At 39.2% G+C, this 26,654-nt stretch overlaps 1 protein-coding gene across 1 annotated transcript in view; it reads right to left on the reverse strand.

Moving 5' to 3' along the window:
- The window catches only part of Tsp2A (tetraspanin 2A), a 701,187-nt gene that overhangs the window by 363,820 nt on the left and 310,713 nt on the right, over positions 1 to 26,654 (reverse strand). The gene's annotated exons all lie outside the window — the stretch shown is intronic.

The following is a 26,654-nucleotide window of genomic DNA, read 5'->3' on the forward strand; positions in this document are numbered from 1 at the left end:
CAGAAAATACTTTCATGTTATGAAATCTCCTAATTACATCCCGGAGAAGGGGAGGGTGGTCATATTCTAGCACAAGCCTATCGTTCAAAGCCCTCGCATCGAGGCATATGCGCAGATTACCATTTGGTTTTCTTACTATAGCCAGAGGATTAATATAAGGTGTGACGCATTTTGATATGATTCCATCATTCTCCATCTGTTTAATAATGACCCGTGCTTCTTCCAAGTACTTCATGGGTATCGGATAAGGCCGTTTCTTATAAGGTGATGTGTCAGTAACATCTAAGTGGTGCTTGAAACCCTTAATGACTCCAGGTTTTTCAGAAAATACATCTGGAAACTTCTTAAAAAGCTCTTGGATTGCCTTTATTACTTTATCATCATCGTAATCTGGGCTTTCAGCTACATTGGCGAAAAGCGTGAAGTTGTAGTGGTCCTCGTTAAACTCATCATCGATAATGGACGCCATCTGGTCCTCTACGGGTCCCACTTCCTCGGGTCGCCCCTCTTCGTGGACGCTTTCTTCGACAGGCGGAGCCTCGCTCATCTTGCCTTCTACTATGCCCACCGGGGTCTCACATTCCGGATTCTTCACGTCATTATAAGTAACCAACTGTAGCCCTACAGATTCGACGTGGAAAAATTTAATCACATTAGCGGGATAATCAATGATTCCCCCATGTTGAATGAGAAAGTCTGATCCAAGAATTAAGTCAAATTTCATTTGCGTCAAAATCAAAAATAGATGTTGGAACTTAACACCACCAATTTCTAACTCAAGAAACGCCTGGAATTTGCATTTAATAGCTTTGTCAGGAACTATGCCTTTAACCTTAACTTGAGCAACCGGCAAGATGGAGATGTAGGACGTCTCCTGCGCCACATCTATTAATTTCTGCGAAATTAGTGAGGCTTGCGATCCCGAGTCTACTAGAGAGTGGACAATCATATTGCCTAACTTAGTAATAATGATCGGTAAGCCGCGTTGTATCTGAGGCTGTCGTGGTGTTGAATCCTCATATAGTAAATCTGCATCCTCTAAATACCAATGGTTAATGAGTGCACTACATACTACCTCTCCTCCCTCCGGGTTTTCAGGCAATCTCTTTATTGCTTCGACAAAGTTTTTTTTTTGGTACCCGTAGCTCTTGGATCCATTTCCGTTCTCTCATTTCTTCTCTGCATCTCTGCCTGGTATTCCAAAGAAGCTGCTCCAGGTAAGCCCTCTTCCCTGTTCTTACTCCTTACATATTCCGTAGTCTCTCTCCAACGTTTCTCTAATTCTTCCCGCTGGGAGTTCCTATTATCATTGGGTTGATTAGCTGCCTGCCTCCATGAAGGTCCAGGTTGAAACTTAGCCCTCCCTTCGTAGGGGCGATTCCTAGATCTTCTATACCGAAACGGAATATCTCGGCGAGTTTCTCTTTCTTCTCGCGGTTCTAGATTTACTTGAACCGGAGTTTTCATTTCCGTAAAGTTGGTTGTAGTTTCTTTGGTTCGACCTGCTTTTGCTGCGCTCTGAGTGTGCGCAGTATCGAGTTTCCTCAGGACATCATCGAGCTGCTCCAAGTCCTGGACGTTTGCTGCCACCAATATTTCCTGAACATTTGGTGGAAATTGCAGCGTTATGACCTGAATAAGTTCTTGCTCCGGTAAAGGAGGGTCGAAAAACTGCATCTTTTTAAGCTGAGATATGAGATAATCTGAGTATCGCGAGGAATTGACGGACGTGTTATACTTTCTAGAGTATAATTGAAGTTTTATCAGGTGCTGAGCCTCAGCACTCCAAAATCGTCTAAGTAAGGCTTCCTTAAACTCTTCGTAAGTGTTAATACTGAATTTAAAAGCGGTAAACCACATTAACGCCTTGCCTTCTAACAATCGAGATGCTATTCGTAAACGACGGTCGGTCTTAACGTGATTTTCTTGAAAGAACTCTTCGAGGTTGAGGAGAAACTCCTTAGCAGTATACTCCTCCTTCCCCGAAAATTTGGCTGGTTTTTCCTCAGTTATTTTAAAAACTGTGGAAACATTCATGGATTCTCCACTAGTGTTGTGAAGGCTAGATGATGAAACATCCTGTTCGATTTGCGATACTTTGCTGTTGAGAGCTTCTATACCTCCTTGGAGTTCAAGTTTTAGGGTTTTAATTTTCCCCTGTACAGAATTCTCAATTTCCTTGACCTCCTTTTCTATGTCGGTCTTGACTTCTGCTACGTCGCGACAGATACGAGTAATCTGCGTGTGAGCATTATCTAACTGAGTCTTAACACGTTTATCGGCCTCCTCTTGCTGACTTTTCAGAAGAGTAATTTCGTTTCCCAACTTCATGAAATTATTTTTAACAGATTCATGAAGTTTGTCTTGAATAGACGCGATTTTAGTTTGCGCAAGAGATAATTGAGCATGGGACTCTTGAAATTCTTCCTTTAAGCTTTCTACTTCCTTAAGGACTTCCTGAGAAGAAGACGGGAAAGCAAGTTTTAAGTCCTCCGCCACTTGTGATTTTATATCTTGCTTAATGGTTTCTAAGTCACGTGTTAATCTTTCATTTATTTCCGTAAACTTAGAATCCATCCTTTTGTTAGATTCTTTAAATCTTTTTTCAATTTCGGCACCTGCACTATTGAGCCTACGTTCCAAATTATTATTAACTTCTGCAAATTTTTGATCAACAGATTCTGTCAATTTTACAATGTTGGCATCATTAGCCTCCCTTAGTTGAGTGATACTACGATTAGTTACTTCATTAGCCTCCCTAAGTTGACCTATACTAGCCTTAGTGGCTTCCATACGACTTTCCAAGGCCGCGTTAGATTCTTTAAGTTGAGCTCCTAAAGTATTATTAGATTCAGCAATCCTACGCCCGAGATTAGTGTTACTTTCCGTAATCCTGTCATTTAGACTGATTTTTAAAGCCTCAATGGCAGCTAGTATGTTTTCCATATTAATGTAGTTATTTTCACAAAATGCAGAAAATACAATCATTCACTTCATACGTAAAATCACCATTATTGTCCAATGGTAAAGTTCAAAATTTCACCAGCACAAAATATCAAACACTTGTGCATAAAATTAAATATCACCATTATTGTCCAATGGTAAAGTTCAAAATCTCACCAATACAAAATATCAAACACTTGTGCATAAAATTAAATATCACCATTATTGTCCAATGGTAAAGTTCAAAATCTCACCAACACAAAATATCAAACACTTGTGCATAAAATTAAATATCACCATTATTGTCCAATGGTAAAGTTCAAAATCTCACCAATACAAAATATCAAAATTTATATAAGCCTGTGCATGAATATTATGCCTGAAATGTTTTACATAGCAAGAGAAAGAGAAAAATAATCACTTGTGCCATAAACTTGATCAGAGTTCTGTGCCAAAAGTTTAAAATTTCGTCAAAGTCATTGAATTGAACTTCGTAAAATTTTAACATATTCACTGAACTGGAATTAACGTACGTACTATGCACTTTTATTTGAATTGGTAAGTTAAGATATCACTGATTTCAAAGTTAATTTTTATCACTTTACTCTCTTTAATCTGGCCCCAACGTCTTGGGTGCCACTATTCACTACCTTCTCTCTGTAACAGGAACGCCCGTACTTCAGTTTATCGGAGAGCATGAGGAACGACAAGGCGTGTACGGCCCATGCTAAGAGAGTAAGAGAGAAGGGTAGTGAAAGAAAAATTCATGATTAAGTGGATCCTTCAGTTTATTCAATAAATAGGCAAATAATTATGTCACCTTTTATAGCTGAATTGTAGATTTGTCCCTGAGGGCGTAAAGAGGACGTTGTCCCGCGGCGGCTGCGTCGTCTTGCGGTCGGCGTCGGCGTTGTCTTCCGTCGTTGGTGTTTGTATTAGTGTTGATGACTCGAACCAGAGGCAGGAACGGGGAAATGTGGAGCTTCCACATTTGACGTCATGGGGTACTGGTGTGACACTTCCCTATGGCGAAGCACGCCGAAATAGTTCCCACAGTAGCAAGGATAAAGTTAGAGTCACAGTTCGTATTGGGAATAATACGCAAATGAAACAATCTAGAACCTTCCGAGGTGCGGTGATCAAGCACTTCATAAAGAAAATTAAATTTATCGAGTACAGTCTCTGCACTGTACTCCACCAGCATAATACATTTGTTGAAATAAATGATAGTCCAAATTCCCGTGCGTCGTAATTTTCAGATTAACACTGGCACTTAAGATCATAATGCAACACAGTTCAACGGATAGACATAGTCTTTAAATGAAATTGGGGCTGGCTAGAAATACTACCGCTGCTTTCACACAGTCTTTGAACGAAATTAATGCTGGCACAGTTAATGCAAGAACACAGTCTTTAAATGAATTCAAGCTGGCGAGAACACAGTCTTTAAACGAATTCAAAGCTGACACAATTAATGCAAGAACACAGTCTTTAAACGAATTCAAAGCTGGCACAGTTTATGTGAGAACACAGTCTTTAAATGAATTCAAGCTGGCGAGAACACAGTCTTTAAACGAATTCAAAGCTGACACAATTAATGCAAGAACACAGTCTTTAAACGAATTCAAAGCTGGCACAGTTTATGTGAGAACACAGTCTTTAAATGAATTCAAGCTGGCGAGAACACAGTCTTTAAACGAATTCAAGCTGGCGAGAACACAGTCTTTAAACGAATTCAAGCTGGCGAGAACACAGTCTTTAAACGAATTCAGAGCTGACACAATTAATGCAAGAACACAGTCTTTAAACGAATTCAAAACTGGCACAGTTTATGTGAGAACACAGTCTTTAAATGAATTCAAGCTGGCGAGAACACAGTCTTTAAACGAATTCAAATATACAGCCGGATCGAGAGACGAATTATGTCGCGACGGCTTACTTGCACGCGCTCGCTGACTCACGGCTTACTGCCGACTCACTCCACTCTCTGCCTTCAGCACACTGCCGTCGCATACCGCGCACTCCCTCTGCTTTACTGCAGGCTCTCTGCTTACATTCTGCCTTACCCCAGGCTGGCGACTCGCTTATATTTCGTTCATGCAGCAATGGAACACGAAGGAACCTTCTGCGTGACGTCGCTCGTCCTTGGCCGGTGTTCTGGAACGTCGCGAACTTGCTCGCAGTTCCCATTATGCCTGTGCGCTCGGCGCAAGTTTACGGCCGGGTATTAGCGAGCTTCTCTTAATAAAAGAATGAAACGTGAATGCTCGTAGGGCGTTACCGTTTCAATATTAACCATTTTTTTACCACTGCAGAAGGTACAAAAGTCAACAGGGGTCCATAATGAAATCCGCAGTTACCAACAGCTGTTCCCGATATCCATATCTACACTGCTTGCTTCACAGGACAGAAGAATATGCATTTAAATATTCAACATTTGAGACAGTTACCTTGAAATGTACTTACTTTTTATAAAATGGTCTTCTTGTTATTTCTGTGAACCATTTTATTATTTTCAGGAGTGATGCTTTTCTTTTGATTTTAGTTTGAGATTCTAGAAAGTCAACATAAAGATGTGTGTAAATATAAATATATTCAAATATTAAGAGAATTAAACGCAGATTGTCAACAAATGACGAGTTTAGAATACAGTCTTCCATCGAGATGATTCACTACTCCAAACACTCACAACTTATGCGCGTGGAGTGACAACCACGGGGCCGTAAACAAGTCTGCCATTGTTTCAACTTACATGTGCCTTTCACTCCCTACCACAATTCTTATCCCTATAAAGGAATAGTTGTCCCAATTTTTCCTCTTGAATTTCAACGTCTTCATATGTTGATCATCTCTAATTTTAAAAGCACCACTCCAGCTTATTCGTCTGCTAATATTCCACGCCATCTCTCCACTAATAATAATAATAATAATCGTATGGCCTCAGCTACCGTTTGCAGACATTTCGATTTGACGCCATCTGGCTGTCTGCTCGTCAATTTCGACGTTCCGGTTTACTCTGTCTGCCATCTAGCGGACCTAGAGTACACCGGGTGCGTCTATGGCTGAGATTTAATTAATTTTGTCGGGTAAATACCAAATGTATCACCAGAGTTCTTTTACATGCCGACATCGTACGACATGGAGTGTCGAATGGACTTTTTTCCGCCCTTCAAAAATCCAACTACCTCTGCCGGGTTTAAACCCGCTATCTTGGGAACCGGAGGCCGACACTCTACCACGGATCCACTGACAACTCAGAACACACCATTATGTTAAGCAGCTCATCTCCTTACTCCCAAGTCTTCTCAGTACAAAGTGTGCAAGATTTTCTTCATAGTAATATTTTGTCGGAAATCATCGACAGCAATTCGTGCTTCTTTTCTTTGGATATTTTCCAGCTCTCGAATCAGGTTGTCCCAGTGACAGTCCCATACAATGGAATGATAACAGGGGTCTTGCCATTGATTTAAACGCCTTCCAGTTTACATCCTTACTTCTATTCTCAAAATATCTCCACACACATATGAAGAGATCTGCACCTTTTGTTTACAAAATCGTTAATATGAATACTCCAGTAAAAATACATCCTTATATTAACACCTAGGTACTTAACAGCATCCCCATGGCGTACATTCACTCCATCAACACCGTCATTCAACATCTAGCTACAATTACAGTTATCTTCTAATACATTGTTATTTCCCGCCCCTTGGTGGCCATGATTGTTAACGTACCAAATCTATATGTTCTGACACCGTGGTTAGCAGCGTTCGAGTCCCGCTGGTGGAAAAGGAACCACTATCAGAATAATTTAGTGCAGAGTACGAGAGTTGGTGGTATACAAGTTGTAAACACTAGATTTAGTGTCGAAGGCCTGGATTCAGTTCCAAATCCCTCCATGTCATGTGGAGTGAGGCAAATGACACAACTGATGGCGATTCGCTCGTCGGATGGTGACGATAAGCTTTGGCTCTATTGGACAGGTGTAGGCTAGGCACAGTTTATAACCATATATCATATGTTATATATCACGTCACTTCTCTGATTAGGTTAACGTCAGGAATGACATCCGGTCGTAAAAGCTCGCTACGAATGTATATCTCACTACATATCCTACCCCGTATAGAAACTGGATAACGGTTGTACACAAACATAATTGTTATTTGCCCTAATAGTGTTTAAAATGCAGAGAGAGTTGATGAAAAACGTTGCTTGGTATATAAATAGGGTTATTTTATCACATTGTGAAAGTTTACGTTTACTATGACCACGAAAGGTTCCATCGATATGCAATGAGGCTGTTAAAAGGCTGTCCAAGTGTCGATTTTGTCCGTTTCCCTTCTCCAAGAAACGTATTCTACTTTGAAAGTTTCAGTAGAAGAGTAGACTAACTCGCTGCTTGGCTGTCGTTTCTCCACCACCTACAGATATCATCGTCTTGAAGATGATGAATTATACCTTCAACACAATTTAGGATTAAAGGTTCTGTAAAATTGAAACATGCGGAACCTCTTTGTAAAAGGATATATCCCTTCTCCTTAATCAAATCCTCTTACGAATATTGACTTGAATCCGTGATTGATGCGTAACTTTAGCTTTTCAATATTCAGTGGCAGCTGATATCTTATTAACCTGTTTGTGTAAAGGAGTTCCCTTCAACCGGGTGTGACTCTTCTCTGCACATTAATGACGAGATCATAAACAACTTTTAGTGAAAAAAATATCATGTGAACAACTAGGAATAAATGAGAATCATTCCTTCCCTCATGTTTTATGGAAAAAGTGTGTGATGTAGGATGTAATCAGATATGGAGCCGGATATGTGAAAGAGAGAATGTTGTTTTAAGGAAAGGAAACGATACAGTGACTTTATTACATACAGGTCTTAGCTTTGAACAATGCTACTCCAGAATATGCTGTAAAATAACTAACAATGGAGCGTGGAGCAAAGCAGGACGTAACTTTATTTTCCCACAAAGACCTCGACAAAGCGGTTTCAGAGAGGTTTAGCCAATGCTTATTGAATTCAGCGTTGTAGTGTGTAACGTGCATCATCGCTATATGTAAATACCACTTAGCAGTAGATTCTCTTGCAAGGTATTCGCTTTAACGTACACGGGTATTTATGAAAAATCATGGACAAGTGTTAGAGACACTGCATCAAATTTCATGCTGAGTTACACATCGTCTCTCAAGGGAATTATGTGAGTTGGATCAGATAGAATGCAATGGGATGATCAAGTACGGTGTCATAATTAAAGGTAAGAGCCATTCCGCCAAAGATAATATTTACGTACTTTTGTTGATGTTTTAAATCGAACGTGGTGCATCGAAGGCATTCATTTCAATGAAAATGGGTAAGATATCAAACTTGATTATTAATTGAATAAAGTTAATGGAATAGTAAAATTTGTAACGAGTACTCTTTTACTACCGGTAGTCTTTACATGTAGTCGTTAGTTTCCAAAAACGTGCAATACAATCGGTAATCCTTGGACAAATTAGAGTCATAAATAGAGCCGAGATGTTTAATATAGAATGTTAAGATAGAGATGTTAAGATAGAATGCAAACTAATTCGCCAAATAAGAAGTGTTGTCTAGCCCGCACTTCCGTAATGGAGCGAGTGTGTCATTATCTGAAGGCAGTACGCCTAATGATTATGCAAATCTCATAGCAGACTTGTTGTATAGGCTGGAGTATAACATAATTTATAGGGGTTTTAATAGGCAGAACCACTAACGTTTGTGCAGAACTGCTGTCCACACTAGAATATGCTTGTTACTAGCTTCAGTTGCTTGATTCTAACCTATTAATACCTTAACGTTCAGTCTCTGCTAATAACTAAACCCAAAAGCAGCAATATTCTCAACTTTGAGCTAAATAGTGTTAATGTTGCTTTCTGAAATGCAGTAAAAATCGTCGGTGCCGTTATGAGTGAAAATAGAAGTTGGAATTAATATATAGCGAGTGTGCTGAGCATCAACAATCCCACAACCCTCTAAATAAAAATCGATTCAAACACTCATATTCTGCCTATTAAACTATTGTGCTGTTATACTTATTGATGCAACTGTTGAAGCGATCACTAAGCATTAAATTAATGTATACGATACATAACTTCATGAAATTGCTTCGCTCAAATAACACCCTATCTTGAAAGACTAGCATTGATAACATTCTATGAACTACGTAGGCTTCATGCAGTCACGCTAGTTCATAGATCGTTGAATAATTCACAACCTAATTGAATTTCTATGTTTAACCCTCTACTGCATGAATTATTTTTCGTTGTTTTTTGAAGAAAATTTCAAGCTTTAATGTTCAACATATTGAACCCATGACCTTTGTGCCCTAAGAACATTATGCATAAATCGACAATCATTTAAAAGTTGGATTCTTGATAGCATGGATTTGACACGTGACGAGGAGGTGATTACCTTCGGTCCCACGCTCTGGGATACGTGACGTCAGCCACACGTGTCAACGGCGGAAGAATCTCAAGTCATTTTTATGAACTATTTCAAAGCGCGTGTACATGGCGTGATCAAAGCCAAGTCAAAAAATATAGTGCCTATCAAAGGAGGTCAATCATCTCACAAATCTAACACGTATACATTTTAAATGTCCATGAACACTACCGCCAGAAATGTAGCAAGCATGTAGTCACGTTCAAAACTCTTTAAATTACAGTTTAGGTAAGTCGGAAATTTTATAGAAATTTTCTTGGCGGCAAAGGGAGATATCCGAGGAGAGGGGGTAACTGCTATAAATATGAAGGGACGCCATGACGAAGTCTCCTTCTCCGGCATTTTTGATACAAAGCGGACGAAAAATTGTTGAGCTGCTCTGCGAAATCAAACAACGAAAGTAGACTGAATTCAACTGCAGATTTCAGCCAGTGTGGCTAGGTCTTGAGTCCATGAGGAGATAGTTTTCTTGAGTGAAATAATTGTACCAGATAGGACGGTCAAAGTACTGAATAAATTCTAATGTGATTAAGTAATTCGTGTGCGGAAATAATTATAGTCCATCGTGTGCGCTCAGGAAACAAGTGAAGGGTATTTTCTTTTTTTTATGTTTTATTCCAGGAAACCTGAAGAAACATGTCGTCACCCCTACTAAGTTTGTAAATGTGAGAGTACGACTAAAAGAGTCATTTGTTTTATTTCCCACTTGGATAAATTTTTGAAGTCTTGCGAGTGCCGTATAATGTTGTCAAAGTTATTGAATAGGGTTTCGAAGTGATATCACGTCCAATGTAGATCGTCATCCGTGTGAGTGCCAAATTAAGATGTTCAGTCGACGTAAAATTTTTTTGTCTGCAATTTGACGTTAATAATGATAATCCATGGTTACTCATTTTCAATCGAGTGGAAGCGCGCTGTCGGGTGAGAATCTAGGGTGATGAATTTGGTCACGGAGAGAAACGTTTTTCTAGGCCCATTTTAAACTGTGTCTGACTGACAATAAAAAGATCTAGTAGAATGTTTCAGTCATTTTCTCGTAAAAGTCAAGTTATTAAATACGATATCCTTTATGCGAAGTTATTCATGATTAATGCATTGTGCGATATTAGACGTCGATATTTCTAGTGAGGATTTTATTCCAGTTCTTTGTCGATGATAATTGTGGAGCTGGGAAACAGAGGTTAGTTTTGTTGATATGAGATTTGTGAATCAGGTTGGACCTGTCATTGAAGCCAGGACATGGAAGCCCAAGGAATGTTTTATATGAGTTGAGATGAGATGTGCGAATCAGGTTAGAGTCCTGTCATGAAGCCGGGACACGATAGCCCGAGGTATATTTTATAATGTTGGGAATGGAAAGAAATTCATAGAAATCTATAGCAGTGTTAATTCGCGATGCGTATAATTAGTGTGGGCTTCTTGAAGCTTAATCTGTGCATTTTGTTGGTTAGAATATCGTATTTGTTTAATGTTGTCGGCAGAGTTTAAAGAGAGCATTTTGAGAAGCCAGTCAACTGGAATAAACCAGGTGTGTCATGTAACTGCCAAGCGAACTTGGAGTGAGAGGCCTCAGCTGATAGGGGGAAAACAGCGGGGATATAACGGGACACGCGTGGAATTGAGATTGTATTTCTCGGCCAGCGAAAACGTTAAAATGTTGGATTTAGTTGAAATTCATAGCCGGTAATGATCTGAGTATTGTGAAATACTGTAATTGGGGACGTAATGAACATTTGAAATCATGAACTTCGAGTATAAGGAACAGAGTAACCAAATTCAGGGTTGTCCAAAATATAGAGCGATAGCCGTGATGATCGGTTTGTCTGTGAGGGGTGTGCAAAATTCATAATGGTATGACGAGAGATGACATCGTAATTATATGGCGAGTCGTTTGGTTTGTACGTAGATTCATAGGATATCCAAGTGTTAAAAACGGTTGGGACTAGATTAGATTTTAAAGTGTGAGATCACGAGTCAAGATATATAACTGGACATGAATTATGTAACAATTCTTTTCCAGCCAGATAAACATCGCAATATTGAATTTACATCACAGCTGCGTAGGAATTTGTGAAGAAACCAGAGTCCGCGGAGATAAATTTTACTGATCTTTAACATTTCGTTAAATCATTTAAATTTATTTAATTATTAAATTCAGTGAAACCGCATTTTGAAATAACTTTAATCAAACGAATAACTTGGAGATGCATTCTGGAAATTTTAGCTTGTTTTCTGGGGAATATTTTAAATATGAAGTAACGATTAAAGGGACATATCCGAAGGAAATGGATTTTACTGCCACAAAGTTTGTGAGCATTGCTATTGTTGTAATTATGGAACTTTGATTGGTTGAGCAGTGAATGTGCTGGGGATAGTAAAGTGGAACTTGGTAATCAACCGATGTAACTTAATTGTGTTTAGCCTTCAGCCTAGAAACTTGGATGGTCAGGGGGTCATCAACCTCAGTGACTTAGATTAGGGCCATATGCCATTGTAGCATCATTTCCTTGCGGTCATCATCCACAATGACTTTAAAGTAACTTAGACGATTAGATGTCGGTCCATGACATAGACGCAGGTCACATCGATTCAATTAAGGGTCCATGCCGTAGAACCACTGTGTGGCACACACCAATTGGACGGCCTTAATTATACCCAGAGTCCAGAGTTCGTGTTACGAGGGCTGGACCATAACGAATCACTATGATGGTACATGTGGTCTCACATAGAAGCCGAATTTAAGGATTTCCAGACTTTCCTTTCTTAAATGATTAATAATTGAGACAATGGTTTCTAGTATGAATGCCCGTCAGGCAGTTACGTTAAAGTCTCACACCAGTGTTCTGACCTTTATGTAAAAATGATTGTGGTGTCCAGTGGACACAATTGACTTCTATGACACCGCTGACATATCTGATCGCTTAAGAATTTTCCTGAATAAATAGGAATCTTTTAAATAGGCCTTTCATTCCAGTAGATAGATTAGAATTACTGAACCCTACCTTTACCTCAGCAAGTGACGAAGAACCCGATACGACCCAAGAGACAGATCTCATGAACTTTGCTGATAGGTAAGAAAGGTAGGTATCCCTCTATATGGACCAAAGGGTTCAATATGTTCAGTGTTTTAGATGTACCAGCAATTCTTAACTGGGGCTAATAGCTTAACACTCGTATGCGATTGGGAGGGCCTACGTAAAATAAACGGTAGTTGGTACGCGTGGATGTTGACGGGGCGGAAGGATTACCTTTGGTTGTAGGGCTCTTTTGTCTTATATTATGTAAATAAAAACCATGGTATAACTGGGATATGTGTTTAATTGACTGTACAGTTGAAGGTGTGCCGTAAAACTACCTCTGTCTACTGTATTTATCCATTTATACAGTTGAAATGTTATTTGTTGCCTAACGGCAACAGTATGCAGTAGAGGGTTGACTCACTTCCTTCCTCTTACGACAATAATACATTCGATCTCCCATACCGTTGCCATTCACACTACTTAAAAAACGTCAGATCTTCTTGCCGAAATTATTCTCAGAATTATTCAACTGCCTGAGATAATGATGCATATGTTTATATTCGTTATTAAGATTTAAAGGTAGACTATATAGATATTCCTAGCTTAAATTAATCAGGTTTCACTTGCAATGAAATATTTTATTATCGTACATAATTTAGAAATGTTGTTTGCACCATAATAAGATCATAATTTTCCATTACCGGTATGGTGAAGGAGAAGAAAGGCCCAAGAGCTTAACTGCGCTATTAATAAAGATATTAATAATCATAATGAAAATTAATTTAATTAATTAATTAATTTACTTCCCAAAATAAATTTTAGTCGTTACATTCTGATAATATATATATTGCACCCATTTGTTTCAATTAATTAATCAAGATTTTGGCAAATTTAGAGCACTTTGGACCCCAGCATTCGCAAGGCTTCACGTCAAACGTGGTTAGTTGTTGGGTGAGATTTATATGATCGTGGAAGTTCTCAGGTAATCTATACGGAACCGGAATAACCATGTGACGGTGAAGGAGCTAAGGGTTTTCCGTTCTTATATTTGAATAAACACCCTTGTATTAGTTGGACCTCAAAGTATTGAGTGCTAAATTCAAACTTTGTTGGAAGCAAATATACCGAAAATTGAGCGGTATCCTGTTTAGTCTAAGTGATGATAGTGATGCTAGTCACCTAATGTATCTATGGCAAAAAACACAAAAAGAGGTAACATATTTTTTCTTGCGAATTTAGGTACCATTCCAACCCCATGTTAATAAAGTGTCATTGATTTTCTCACGACTGGCGTTCGGTAAATTAATTTTACTTATCACTTGTTGAAAACGCAATTAGTAATGGAGTAAAATATGTCTCAAAATTCAAAGAAAAGCAAAGCAAAAGCAAAGTCACATCCGTACAGGCCATGAAGGCCCTTGGAGGAGTGGAAGGTAAAGACCTCCACCATTGTTAACCTCGGCACGTGATGGGGTAGAGTGGTTAGCTCTATGCTTGGCCGTCTTTGCCCACAGGAATTAACCTGGCACTCACTTTTGGTGTAGGCTAAGTGAACCTCAGGGCCATATCCACCTCCGGAAGTGGAAATCTGGTTCCTTAAATTTTACGATTTCATGACGGGGATTCGAACCCCCGTCCTTCTGGGCGAACCGAGCACGCCTTTACCGCCTCGGCCAGGCAGCCCCTAAAATATTTCTCAGGTAACAGCAATTCAACCCAATTAATTGATTAATTCAATGTATTAATTATTTTTGCCTTCTTACAAGAATCCGGCAGCTTCCTTGTTTGTGCTAATAGGTGATTACATATTTTATAGCATGCATGTATATATCTGTTGATAGAAAATGTGGCGTGGATTTTTAACTCTTTATCTTTTACTTTACGTCACACAGACACAGATATATGATACAGACGGCGTAGTCAATTTTCTTGGTCCCTATCAGACATCCGGGTGCCAGTGGGGTTCTCTGATGTTTAAACAGGATATGTTATTACCTCAATAGTCCAGTCCACATCCCACTATGTATTCGTACAATGCAGTTAGGAACATCGAATAATGACATATCTAAACTCATGCCTAAAAACTGTACTTTAGGCCCTTGTAAAATAACTACAGTACATTAGCATGTGAATTTCGTTGTACGCAAAAATTAATAACTATTAACTTTGAGGAAGAATCACGTAATTATTATTATTGTTTGCGTATGGATCCTCTTAAGTCATGCAGTGCTTACATGATTCGCCTTTCTGGTCTTCCATATGGCTTTCATTTTTTCTCCGTGGGCTCTCTTCCTTTCTTCAGTTCACTTAGTTTCTGGTCTCCTTGGAACTTCATTCTCTGGATGTACTACCCACGTGTTTACTTTTCTTACGGAATAGATTTCTATCTAATATTTTCGATGTATCTAACTGAGCTTTATCCAGGTCTTTTTTGACTGTTCAGTTTTCTGCTATACGTCATGATCTTGTGTGCAAGCCTTGTTGTTGGGAGTCTTTGAACGCGTCCATAAAATTTCAATCTTCGTTTTCTGATATCTGCTGCCAGGTTGGAAATTTTCACCGTTGCTTTGTGGGATTTCAGTCTGTATCCGTCTTAAGTTTGTCTTCTGGACCTAGAATTTTCCTTATGATCTTTCGTTCTTCCTTCAGAATGTTCTATAGATCCCCTTCCATTGAATCTCGTTAGTTTAAATTAGGTTTGGTTGTCTTGTAATTTAGATGTTGTCGATATAGTTTCGTAATTCCTCTAACTAACATGTAAGGTGTCCGGAGACACTCAGGTGCTCTCCCGCAGGAGTTCTTTTATCTACAGACACAAGCCAGGTGTATAAAGTAGCTTCATATACAACTGTAGGAGCAGGAAATATGTTCCTGGAGGAAGGAATTCCCATAACTGAGTTGCCAATAATGTAGTCTTTACTCCGAAATATCCCAGTTTATAGATACTCTTAGACATATTGACCGAGCTCGATAGCTGCAGTCGCTTAAGTGCAGCTAGCATCCAGTATTCGGGAGATAGTAGGTTCGAACCCCACTGTCGGCAGCCCTGAAAATGGTTTTCCGTGGTTTCCTCATTTTCACCCCAGGCAAATGCTGGGACTGTACCTTAATTAAGGCCACGGCCGCTTCCTTCCCACTCCTAGCCCTTCCCTATCCAATCGTCGCCATAAGACCTATCTGTGTTGGTGCGACGTAAAGCAACTAGCAAAAAAAACGACATATTGAAGGACGTAATTATTTTATACATTCTCATTCTAATTAATGACCTTGTTGTTGTCTTTCCGACAAAAAGTTTGCTGCTTGGCACAGTTTTTAAAACAACTGTTTAGTTCTTCATTCTGTCGAAACTAATTTTGAATAAATACATTTACAAGCTACCAGGAAAGTAAAAAATTAAACAAAATTAAACCTGAAAAATAAACAACTTAATTAAAATATAATGACATATTTCGTTCTTGGAAGGGCATCATCATGTTTATCAAATCACACTAGAATATATTTAGAAATATATCAACATTTCTGTTTATTTCTATTTGGCCGGGCTGAGTGGCTCAGACTGTTAAGACGCTGGCCTTCTAACCCCAACTTGACAGGTTCGATCCTGGCTCAGTCCGGTGGTATTTGAAGGTGCTCAAATACGACAGCCCCGTGTCGGTAGATTTACTGGCACGTTAGAGAACTCCTGCGGGACTAAATTCCGGCACTTCGGCGTCTCCGAAGACCTTAACAAAGTAGTTAGTGGGACGTAAAACAAATATCATCATCAGCATCATCATCATCATCATTTCTATTTGAATCCTTAAAAACTTGAAATTTGGAACTTACATTAATTAACTGGTCATTTCTCACTAGTCTAAGATAGAATGCTAAAATTTGGTAGAAACTGATGATGTTAATTCAAACCTGGAATTCTATTTGAATTATGTTGTTTCTTTTTTCAGGTATAATTCTGTAACCCTATGTTTTCTTTTTCAGATAGTTTTTAAATTTATGCATTCAAAATTAATTTAGGCAGACTCATGAACCTAACAGTCTGTGGCGCCGACTCTGGGGGTGCAAGGCGTTTTGTGAGCCCCCAAAATTGATCTTAGTGTGGGAGAATGCCATTTTACACCCCAAAAACGTGGAGTTTGGTAGTCTTCGGAGGCTGCTAAGACGTTAATTCTGGGAGGTTGTAGATGTTTATATATCAAGAAATGAGATTAGAAAGCGGGCATTGCTTCAGAGAACTACATTTCTCAACGGATACTGTACAGAGGGTAGAGCTTTTCACATTTCGTATCATGAAATGCATATTATAGGCTATAGTAATATGTCATTTATTAAGAAAATGTATTTATGAATTTTTTTACTTGTGATTATTTTCGTACATAAAACATTCCTTCTACATATTTATTTATGAATCAAGTTCTAATTTTCTCTTTAATTGTGAATATTATTGAAATCTCCATACATTAGACTCGTTCAAAAATGCATTTGAGAAACAAGCTATATTTTAGTTCTGTTTTTGTGTTTGTTTGTGAATATTGTTATTATCTAGGAATGTTCGCACTAATAGTTGTTCATCATTTCACATGCCTGTATTCTTGGTAATAAGCTCCCTCCAAATAATTATCCGATGTCAGATATCACAAAAAATGCTTGGTACATGGGCTTGTTGTAAGCATACATTTGATTGATAGTGGATCTGAAGTCCACCATCAGAAGCCTTGAAGATGATTCTCCGTTCTGTCACATTTTCAAAATAAACAAATGTTGGGGTGTACCTTAATTAAGAACATGGACGATTACTTTCCTATCCTATCCCTTTTCTCTGTCATCGTCACCTAAAACCTATGAGTTACCACGTAATTAAGAAAACTAGTAAAAACTTGAATTCTGCGTTAATTTTTTGTTGTATTTCTGCTTTCATTTATCGTAAACACGTCTGCTTAACATTTGCAGTCGGCTTTACTCTGCTACCGTGACAATAACGTTGTATACATTTCCGTTTAGTGTCATGTCATGCTGGTAGCTGTCGTAACACATCACAGGCTGGAAGATGAGGCGAACGGAAGACCGTAGCACACTTGCTATGCATCGCAAACGCCAGCCGGACTAATGAATACTAATAGGTGTTGTACCGCCAGTCGCCTGCCCTAGCCTGTGACCACCGCACTGCGCTAGATGAGCCGTTAACGGGCGATCACCAAACTTTCTCACCAATCAGCATCTGCCCTTCATTACCGGCAATTAGTCGACTCACGAAGTGTGGACCTGGAATAAAACACCGACTATTACTAGGAACTCATCAATTTACTCGTCATCATTTACAGTTTTATAGAGCCACCGGTAAAAGCTGAGGGGATACAGAAGTCAGCAAGGATACATGCAAGCTTAGAGGTCAAATATTATCGTATTATCTAAGTTTCAGTCATCCCCCTCGATTTATAGACTAGGACCTGATACTGCAACGTGACCTCCGGTGACTTATACGGATCATGCCACGTAGGTACTAAGCTGTGTTAAATGCTCGTGGAGGGTCATACAACAAATTGAGGCTCTCCAACTCTGATAAACATCCACCCTGGAGGACTGTTACCACTTTGTTTTGGCCCCTATTTGAACATTTCCGTTTGTGTTCTGAAAATGAACGCGAATCCATCGATGTTATTTTGTGTTCGTCAACAATAAAGAATAAAGGTTTAGTTGATAATATACCTGGGTGTGAGGTGTTGTTTTGTGGAGCATGGTATACGATCAAAAACATGTTACCCTATTTTTTAACTGTGTATATTATTGAAGCATGCTATTTCAGCGAGAGATCTATGTAGATGTTTGATCACGTTATTTTGATTAACTTATCTAAAATCAAGTTAATGTACGTGCGATAATACGAAAATTGTAATACGTAAACGTTAATGTTTTGGCGATAGACAGGTGTTGATAGGTTCAATTTCTTTATTTTCTTAGATAGATTTGGTCTTTGGAACCACAAGCTAATATCCGTAAAATTTCATCGATCAATCGTCCCTCACCCACTTTTAAGTTCATAACAAAACTGGGAAGAATCCTTTTATTTTCGTTTCTCTGGTTCCAGGGAGGTTTGGAGAGTGGAGGATTGTGAGAACGAAGGATAATGTTACGACAACGACTGGAAGGGCAGTAAACCTTCCTTAAGCCGACCCAGTAGGTAAACTCGTGTCCTCATCGCGAGGTAGTGCAACTCCCAATGGAGATGAGCTGCATGTATCCTTTTAACCACATACCAGCCTTGCAGTCATTCTTAAATTTCTGACAGTACCGAAAATCGAACCCAAACCCCCGAGGATGGCATCGAAACCATTACTCTATGGAGGCAGATATCCGACCAATTGATAAGCGTCCGGCTCAATGGTTAGCGTGCTTGCTTTTGGTTCAAGGGGCCCCGGTTTCGATTCCCAGCCGAGTCGGCGATTTTAACCTTAATTGGTTATTTGCACTGGCTTGGGGACTTGGTATGTGTGTCGTCCTTAAGTACAAAATTAAAAAAGGAAAACCAGTTAAGAATGAGAAATATAAGAAACCGTTCGTTGGACAAACCCTCGCTGGAAAACCCATCAAGTAAAGAACGTAACATGTGGTTTTCTTGCGATGTGCCTCATGCACTTGAATTACTGCGGAAGGATATCAACTGAAAAGTGGGCAATCTGTTACAAAAGAAGCATTTACAAAATTAATTGAAATGCGAAGTGAGGGCGAAGACCTGCAATATGAGCATACTCTTTCAATGAACCATATTCTTGTGACTGGAACGGAGAGGCAGAATGTATGGAAAGCCGCTGAACTGTTATCACTGACTGTGGGTAAAGTGATATGCCACAACTTTCCAGAGCTCAGCTATGTAGAAGAGACTGTAATCACTATTAATAATGGATTTGACGTCCTAAACTCCCGTGTCCACGTGTGTGGTACAAACAGCTTAAAAGTGCCTATGGGAATTGTGTAGAACAATAAAATCATGCTCTTGACAAATTATTCGAATTAATTTTCACCATGGGAAGCCTCTTTCCGCTAAAAACGAGTGACTCTGACATGGTGCAAGAGGTTGACGTTTCGTCAGGGGCTTTTCACCAACATTTCACCGGCCAGTACACATTTATAAATAATTACTTATACAATAATATAATGTTAGGTTTTTACAATACTACTTAATATTAACAATCCGCAAAAACAGCGTTAAAAAGCATCCCGTGCGATTGGTCATGTTTCTTTATTTTTAGTAAGTCGTTGTAGAAATAAAACTGCGTTTAACATCGTTCTAAAAGCACTGGATGGATGGATAGAAAATACGAAAACCGAAACGTAAATACTTGCGTGGCGAAAGATAATTTAGTACTGAGAAAGCTACTAGAATTGTTCGTGTTAATCAGTGTTATTATATTACTTGTAATGCTCTGAAAAATACTGAAATAAATTACAACACATAACAACTGGCAATTATATTAAACAAAATAGAAAAATATTAATTAAGTGGTTAAATAAAAACAAGCAAATCATTAACAGAAATGCACAATTACAATGGGTCTTGTTCACTGCAAGTTCGGCAGTGGAGGCCATATGACGTCACCAGCCAAAGCGAGCCTGCGGGTGACCCCTACCGTCTAGTCTAGTAACCGTGGCTGCACCGGTTGCGTAAAGCGATTAGAGAGAAGCGCCGGGGGAAATTGAGCACCGGCATGATTTTGTTGCACGATAACGCAACACCTCACAAGGCCCGCAAAACGAGAGAACTGCTGCAGCGTTTCAAGTGGGAGGTCTGGCCCTGCAGTCCAGACCTAGCGCCGTGTGACTTTCATCTGTTCGGTAACCTCAAAACGGAGCTCGGTGGTAGACGTTTCCAGACCGATGAAAAGGTGAAGGCCGCTGTCTCCGAGTGATTGCAGAATGCTGGAGGAAATTTCTATGCATCCTGCATCGACAAGTTGGTTGTGCGTTCGTAGAAATATTTGGAGTCTCTGGGAAACTATGTGGAAAAGTGACGTTACAGTGAATGTCGTTATAGTCGCGTTGCTATTATATAGGTGGTGTAATAAATGGCCATAATTGGGAATTGGGAACTTATTTTCTGTTCTGCCCTCATATTGTTATTATTATTATTATTATTATTATTATTATTATTATTATTATTATTATTATTATTATTAGGGAGCCTCCGTGGCTCAGGAGGCAGCGCGCCGGCCTCTCACCGCTAGGTTCCGTGGTTCAAATCGCGGTCACTCCATGTGAGAATTGTGCTGGACCAAGCGGAGGCGGGATAGGTTTTTCTCCGTGTATTCCGGTTTTTCGTCATCTTTCATTCCATCAACACTCTCCAATATCATATAATTTCACCTATCAGTCATTCATCATTGCCACAGAGGAGTGCGTCAGGCTTCGGCAGCCGGCACAATTCCTATCCTCGCCGCAAGATGGGGGCTTCATTCATTCCATCCCTGACCGGGTTACTGAATTGAAAACAGGTTGTATGTTTCCATTATTATTATTATTATTATTATTATTATTATTATTATTATTATTATTATTATTATTATTATTATTATTATTATTATTATTATTATTATTATTATTATTATTATTATTATAGTTTGGAAATGTATGACCTAAAGAAGTAGAAAATATGCGGGCAAATATGTCTCGAAGACTAACAAAATATGACCTAAAATGATGAAGTATGACACGAATATTAGGGACAGGTAGCAGGTATTAGATTATTACTAATATTAAACATCTTAATTAACAAAACATGATCAGCGATCATACACCAGACACATTTAAACATACAAACTGACCGAGAGCTATACTAAGTTAAAATGTTCAACATTTATTCAGTATCGCAGCCTTGAGGTGCAGCTCTCGACCGGTATATGTATATGGTATGTGTAGGCTTTGAAGACGCTTCCTGAAGGGAAGTTTACTGAGGCGAATTTGTTGAAATTCGTTGGTACTTTAAGGGGAAAGGACCTGTAACTGGGCCATAAAAAGAAGAACTGGGTGAGAGATAACATCGAATTTACCTGTTTACAAATTGATTCTGAGCTAAATATATCTACTAGAGTGATTCAAAGAAGCAAACACACTATCATCACTTCCCATGAGCTCACGCGTATCGTGTCCCACTGTAACCTGTCCAGAAGGATATGCTAAAAGACAACAGCTCCTTCTTGGAGCCGGGTCTTATAAACCTGCTACCTGTCTGTTCAGGGAAAAGAAAGACAAATATACCTATTATACTATTTGTGTTGGAAACTCGACGCAGGTAAGACGTACTTTGTTAACGACCCCTCAATGAAAACTAAAATGCTGAAATTAAAACAAAATATGACCCGATAGCAATAAAATAGCAAAATATGACCAAAACAATAAAAATGGCCGAAATATGCATTTATATGCGACATTAAATTGCTTTGAACGTGGTCAGTGACCTATCATTATTTATTATTATTATTATTATTATTATTATTATTATTATTATTATTATTATTATTATTATTATTATTATTACATTAACTTACAGAGTTCCTCAGTACAGAATTGTGACAGACACATTCCTCACAGAGAAAAGCCTACGTGGGGAGGATGGTGGAGCAGAACGAAGTGGATACATAGCCTAAATATTTTCCTGTATCCTGGATTTCTACTTAGGCCTGCAAGCAGCTGAGACATAGGCGAACATTTCTTTTATGTACTGTCACTATTAGGTCATCAAAGCGGAAGACTCACACATGTCTTTCCGAAGCGTTTTCCTACATCTCGTACATCCGGCATCTACATCTTCTTTTAGTGTCCTTTACGGCTGTTAAGAACGCTCGTAACTTAGTCCAGGCCATTTCCAGGAAACCCTCTCAAACGTCACGCAAATATTTACGTTTCTAGCAAACAGACAGTATTTCTCCATCCCTTACTGAGGAATCAGAAAACATACCTAAAATTTTTGTATTAAAATTCTAATTGCAATATCTGCTTTTCTATTACTGCTGTATATTTTACGATAAACTCTTACGGACTATTACAGGCGTATAATTGGCTTTAGATCTCACGATATCTGCAAAGAGAAGGAAGTGGAAGAGTATCAAGAGTTATACGATCTCTTTCGAATTATTTAATAAATAACACTATCTGCACAAAACTTGGACTTCTTCTGCCGCTTAAGAAGAGTCAGGACTGAAATTCGTAACTTCTAAAATTTTCCACTTCTTCTTCTACCGATTTTCCCACACCTGTGCGGTCGCGGGTGCGAACTGTGGCGCACATGTGGATTTGGTCCTGTTTGACGGCCGGGTGCCCTTCCTGACGCCAAACTTTATGGAAGACTGTAATCACTATTGAGTGTGTCTGTGGTGGTTGGTAGTGTAGTGTGTTGTCTGCATATGAAGAAGAGAGTGTTGGAACAAACACAAACTCCCAGTCCCCAAGCCAGAAGTATCGATCAAACACGATTTAAAACCCCGACCCTGCCGTGAATCGAACCCGAGACCCTCTGAACCGAAGGCCTGAATGCTGATCATTCTGCCAATGAATCGGACTACTAACACTTACCATAACAAAAATTTAGAACACGGGCATATATTAATAACTTGAAGTTTATTAGTTAATTTGTGGCATAATTATTAACAAATAATATTTATTTTTATATGGTGCATGAAAAATGGTCTTTGTGGCACAGTTTCCATTTTTTACGGGTTATAATTTGGCAGACTTGTCAACAGTACTCATACAATTAATAATAACTCTGGGTTAGGTAAAAACTCTTGGAGATATAATTTTTACAATTTTTCATTATTCATGCGATAGGCAAAATATTTTGCTGCTACTTTAGGAACAAACATATGAAGGTAATATTCAACTGACCCCTGTGGATGGGGAACGCAGATGAAGAATACACCCACGGTATCCCCTGCCTGTCGTAAGAGGTGACTAAGAGGGGCGATCAAGGGATATTTGAATTAGAACCATGAAACTACTTGTTATTAGTAGTATCATCCGGGGAACACCATGGTCGCCTTTACTTGCGAGTAGTACCACTATGTTAGGTATACAATAGGTTTGTGATTACTAGAAATAGTGGGTGGGTCACTATGGGTTTACAGTGCCCATGATTAGTGCCACTATATGCGGAACACCACGGGCTTACCTTGCCTGTGGTTAGTATCATGTGTAAAATACCACGAATCTGGGTGTTGCCTGTGATTAGTAGGGCTATATGAGCGACACTGTTGGTCTGTGTTGCCTGTGATGAGTATCCACTATGTGAGGAACACCATGGGTTTGCGTTACCTGTGCGACGTACAATACTTGTGAGTAGTACCATAACTTTTGGAACACCGTGAATGCACGCTACTTTTGATTAGTTGAGATATAACATGGTTCTACTTTACTAGCTGTAAGCACCATTATGAGGGTCCCCTTGGTCTGGAAATTGGACCCCTTTGGACAACAAGAATCACGATTCAGATTTGTGCGTTGTAAGCAGGTCCCTTAGTGAGTAATACTAATTTATCAATACATTTTCAGGGAAGGTGAGGTATTTCAGTTCGGTTCCACTGATTGTTTTAAGTTCATAATCATTAATCATCGTCATAGTTTTGAAGTCTAGATAATGGATCGGTTTTGGAATCATTTCTAACTTTCAGTATTGTGAGTGGGCTCCGCTGATTATTTAAAATTCATATGTATCCTTTCATTCTTCATCATCACATTTTAAATTCTAGTGAGTGGATGAATTTTGGACTTTTAAATTATCATTGCGTTTCGTCTCGTTTACTACCATTAGGGATTGATGACCTAGATGTTAGACCCCTATAAACAACAAGCATCATCATCAACTGACAATAACATTCAGAACTACTTTTAATTCCTGTACATATTGCAACTTCATCACAAAATTTAAGGTGAATCTGATAAGAACTCCGTCACAAGGAGCATTTCATATAAATGATAAGGAGTTGATAATATTATAAGCTAGAAATGTGTTATTGAAATTTTAACATACTTGCATTAAAACTGCCCTGGACTGTACGTTACTCCCTCAGATGTCTTTCTCCTCTTACGCACTGCCTAGCTCTATTACAAGGTAAATATATTCCAGTGGGATTATTGAACTGGCAGTCCGTAAGAGATTTGAACCCATTATTGTCTGACAACGTGAGAGAAAGGAGGGTCTTCTTCTTCTTCATCATCATTTCCTACCGCTTTCCCCACATGTGTGGGGTCGTGGGTGCGAACTGTGCCGCACATGAGGATTAGGCTCTGTTTTACGGCCGGATGCCCTTCCTGACGCCCACTCTATATGGAGGGATGTAATAACTATTGCGTGTGTCTGTGGTGATTGGTAGTGTGGTATGTTGTCTGAACATGAGAACAGCTTGTATAAGTAAAAAGAAGGCTTGTCAGAAATGGCTCCAAAGAAGGTGTGATGCAGACAGGGTTCGTATATGAAAGAAACAGAGCAAAACAAATAGTTGAATCCAAAAAGAGGTCGTGGGAGGATTTTGGTAATAACCTGAAAAGGCTGGGTCTAGCAGCAGGGAAACCTTTCTGGACAGTAAATAAATCGTAGGAAGGTAGGGAGAAAAGAAATGAACAATGTTTTAGGGAATTCAGGTGAACTCATAATAGATCCCAGGGAATCACTGGACAAGTGAGGGTATGTTTTGAAAATATTTTCAACCTAAAAGGAAATCTCCCTGGTGGTGTCGCGAACAACCGAGCTAATGGGGAGGAGGAAAATAATGTTGGCAAAATTATGCTTTAGGAAGTGGAAAATATGGTATAGAAAGGAATAGGTGAAATTAGACCTGAAATGGTGAAGTATAGCGGGAAGGCAGGGATGAAATGGATTCATAGAGTAATACCATTAACATGGAGTGTTGGTAAGGTACCTTCAGGTTCGACAAAAGCAGTAATTGCACCTATCTATATGCAAGGGAACAGCAGGTATTGCAGAAACTATCGAAGTATCACATTCATTAGTATACCAGGCAAAGTATTCACTGGCGTCTTGGAAAGGTGTGCGATCAGTGGTTGAGAGGAAGGTGGATGAAAACAGTGTGGTTGCAGACCACAGAGAGGCTGTCAGGATCAGATTTTCAGTATGCGCCAGGTAACTGAAAAATGCTACGAGAGGTATAGACAGTTACGTTTATGTTTTGTATATGTAGATAAAGCATATGGTATGGTACCGTGGGGAAAACATGTTCGCCATACTGGAGGACTATGAGGTTAAGGCTAGAAAATCATTCAAAAACATTATTTTTGACAATCGGGCTGCAGTGGGAACTGATGGCAGAATCAGTACTTGGTTCAGGGTTCTTACATGGGTTAGACAAGGCTGTAATCTTTCATCTTTGTTCTTCGAATGTTCCATGGATCATCTGCTGAATGGTATAATGTGGCAGGGAGAGATTCAGGCAGGCGACAATGTAATAAGCAATCTGGCCTATGCTGATATTTAGTCTTAATGGAAGATTGTGCCGGAAGCCTGCAGTCTAATAACATGGAACTTGGAAATAGATGCAACGAGTATGGTATGAAAATTAGCCTTTCGGAGACTGAATTGAGGTCATTAGGTAAAATATCTAAGAGAACTGAATGTCACATTGTTGATAGAAAGCTGGATGTGTGTTCTATCAGGATGGTGATATCGTAAGTGAGATTGAATCAAGGTGCAGTATATCTAATGAAGAGAGCGATCAACATTATTCTGTAAGAAGGAAATCAGCTTCTGGACGAAACTATCTTTACATTGGTCTAATTTCAAACCAACTTTGCTTTACGGGAGCGAAAGCTGGGTGTACTCAGGACATATTATTTATAAGTGAGAAGTAACAGACATGAAAGTAGCGAGAATTATTGCTGGTACAAACAGGCGGTAAGAATGCCACGGAAGTGTTCGGAATGAGGAGGAAAAGACTAAGTTAGGACTGAGCTCGATGGATGAAGCTGTGCGCATAAACCGTCTTCGGTGGTAGGTCATGTGAGGTGAACTTGGGAGGTAGGTTACCTATGGGAATAATGGACTCTGTTAGGGAGGATAAGAGAAATAGAGGGAGACCTAGATGACGATGGTTAGACTCAGTTTCTAACGTTTTAAAGATAAGAGGCATAGAACTAAATGAAGCCACAACACTTGTTGAAAATATAGGATTGTGGCGACGTTCAGTAATTTCACGGAGGCTTGCTGAAAGGCGTAATTTTCCTCTCTT

This window comes from Anabrus simplex, chromosome 3 (assembly GCF_040414725.1).
Source record: "Anabrus simplex isolate iqAnaSimp1 chromosome 3, ASM4041472v1, whole genome shotgun sequence".
Classification (NCBI taxonomy): Eukaryota; Metazoa; Arthropoda; class Insecta; order Orthoptera; family Tettigoniidae; genus Anabrus; species Anabrus simplex.